A 2,916-nucleotide genomic window follows, 5' to 3' on the forward strand; every position below is an offset into this window, starting at 1 on the left:
GAGGGAGTCAAGAAAACTTTAATGTTTGAGACAATTCTTTGTGTCCCATTTCAAACCAGTGGTCATTTCTCTTAACCGTGACTATTACCCATAGGGGGCGCTAGTTCAGGAAATACACTTCTGTGTGAAGCCTATTAACGCTAACATGACGTAACAACGGCCCAGAGCTTCCCCACATCACCGCCAGCTCGTGTCTCCTCTCACTTCATCTGATACAAGTCAAACAATAGCACACAAAACATATAGTGGCCGAACAGTAGCCCGCTTGTCTCCCAGTGTGTTTACATGCTGGCTTCCTGTGTCCCAGTTAATCAGAGGGATCTGGGTGTCTGCCCGGTGCAACGCTGGAGAGAAGGAATAGACTAAACTCCTGGAGGAGTGAGCCGCTGTTACTCACAATCACAGTCGTGCAATAACAAACTACCAGGCTACATTATACAAAGGGCCCGGACGAGCCGCTCATTATCTGGGATTCAGCGAGAGACGACATTACAGCGTGAAGATAAAACCCTCCACGGGTCACATGACATGCCTGTCTCGTCACACTGCTGCTGGATAACGCAGTTTAAATGTTGATCTCTTAATTTAGTCGTCACCAGTGTCCAGCTGTTTCCCTCCTCCTAGATTTACGGAGCAGATTTTAAAATAATGGCTCCCGCTGATCTCAGCTTCGAGGAGAGCTGAGATTTGTCCCGCAGATTCCTCAGCTGATTATTTAGCGAGGAGGAGGTCAGGGCGTGTGTCTGCTTGCACTAAACTGTGTGGCATTTCTCCTTTTTTCTGTTTGCTTTTGTCTCTTCCTTGTGTACGACTGTGCGTATCTCGATAAGGATCTTCCATCAGTCCACGCTTTGTTTATTTAAGATGAAGGCTTCCTGTGCCTGGGGGCGGGAAGCTCTGGCTTCTTTTTCTGCAGAGACGTATGTGGTCTCTTCCAAAACACTGATCCCTCTCCTGCTGGACTCACAGAGTGGGACTGGATGGTAATTGTTGTGGTCAGTCGTGTTCTCTGTGTGATAACAAACTTCTGCGTCTTATGTTTTAAAACAAATCTACGATTATTCCAATTTTTATTTTGTAAAGTGTCACCACATTAAACTCCACAAAGCAGGTCTCAGAGAACGAGCCCATAAAATACAACTTTGTAAATGTGTTTAAACACTGGATGTGCAAAATGACTGACAATTATCAGAGGAGCAGATAATGTTGATATCTTGGTTTGATTAGTTTTTTTAAATTAAAGTGGAAATAGAATAGCGTCACCATTGCGATTGCAAAAACAACTTAAGTGTTTCTCAAAACCTGAGCTCCATTTTTACATTTCTCTTTAACCTGCCAAGATATTCCAAGTGGTGTTTGCACATTTCTAACATCGAAGCATTCATTGCAACATATTAAAACTCTTTTCATTTGAAGTCCAAGTCCAGAATGATCCAGACATCCATTTCACTTTCACCTCAGGTATGTGGCACTTCACAATGGATCGTTTAAGACGTTTCTAATGTCTGTGTGTGTGTGTGTGTGTGTGTGTGTGTGTGTGTGTGCGTGTGTGTGTGCGTGGGGGGATTTTTGGTTTGTAGCTGCCCTCTCGTCCCGCTCCAATGCTTCTTTGTGTGACTGTTTCCGAAGAGGGAAACACCAATGGAGGGAAAACTGACAAAGAAGTCGATGTGGTGGGAGAATCCAGACACACATTCCTCCGTCAGTAAATTTGATTGACTTCCAAATACTGTAAAGGTTTTGTTTTTCAGAAACAGTAACAGTACTTTACTCATGTGCTTTATATTTACAATACCAAGTTACATGTTGTGTTATTATAATAATAATCCATTTTATTTAAGTGGCTCATTTTCATAAAAAGTGCTCAAGAGGCAAAAATGATAATTAAAAGAAATACACAATATTTATAACTAGAATTCAGTCACACATGTTTTGACATTATAATACACACTGCAGGCATGTAGTCTTACATTCATAAGTGTGTGTGTGTTGCTGAAGCTCCCTCCTGCCTCCTCCATGCAGAGCTGCTCTGTCCGCGTCCTCGGCTCCGCTCGCCTCTTGTTTATCTTCCGGCAGAACCTGTTGCGAGCAGCTCACTAATTACCATGGGTCGGTGCCAAGCACTCCAGTGACAGATGTTTCAGCTGGATGGCGGCTAATGAAGATCGGCTGGAAAACATCCATCGGACATTCCTCTGGAGGACGCCTGTCATTCGTTCTGCCTGCGTTCATGCCAGAGGCCACTGGATCCACATTATCAGCCAACACAGATCCCAGCGAACGAGAAGGCTCCTCATTTTAGTTGATTAGTGTGTTACTGGCATATTTCGTATTCAGTGGAAGTCATATTGTCTTTTAATTATCCGCTCATTGTTGTTAATGGTTTTCCTGCTACTACCCTTTGGCAGTTTAGCATTTAATGACATTTATCCATAGCTGAAGAGAACAGATTTAGAGAAAAATGTCGAGCAGAAAATCTCTCCAAGAGAAGTTGGAACGGTGAAGATGCAATCATCCCGGCTTCACTTCTACATAATTAATCCATTATTTGATTAAAAATTATCTTTAAAAACATAAGCAGTTGCTTATGTATCAGACAATCACGTTAAAAGATATTAAAAAGCACTTTTATCTGGATAAAGCTTCTGTTCTTTCATTTCTTTACAACAATTCTGAAATATTGAATTATACCGAACTAATAAATTGTCATATATTTGTATATTTAATGTACATTTGCCATTTTATTTTATGATTTAAAGGTTAATGTATGTATATCATTATGTCCTTTACTTCTAAGCGAGATCGTGTTTCTCATATTTTCTAGCAGAGGAAAACCATTAATTCAGTCTCTCCCTCTCAAGCTTTCACAATCCCATCAGTGAAAACACACATTTATGACATCGATCCGTGGCCCGT

At 41.5% G+C, this 2,916-nt stretch overlaps 1 long non-coding RNA gene across 1 annotated transcript; it reads left to right on the forward strand.

The window, feature by feature from the left end:
• Positions 1–1,580: 1,580 nt before the first annotated feature.
• On the forward strand, positions 1,581–2,635 carry LOC138405095 (uncharacterized). The gene is made up of 2 exons (XR_011238777.1): positions 1,581–1,701; positions 2,023–2,635. It is a non-coding gene; the product is annotated as an uncharacterized lncRNA (long non-coding RNA).
• Positions 2,636–2,916: the final 281 nt, after the last annotated feature.

This window comes from Paralichthys olivaceus, chromosome 16, assembly GCF_024713975.1.
Source record: "Paralichthys olivaceus isolate ysfri-2021 chromosome 16, ASM2471397v2, whole genome shotgun sequence".
NCBI classification, from domain to species: Eukaryota; Metazoa; Chordata; class Actinopteri; order Pleuronectiformes; family Paralichthyidae; genus Paralichthys; species Paralichthys olivaceus.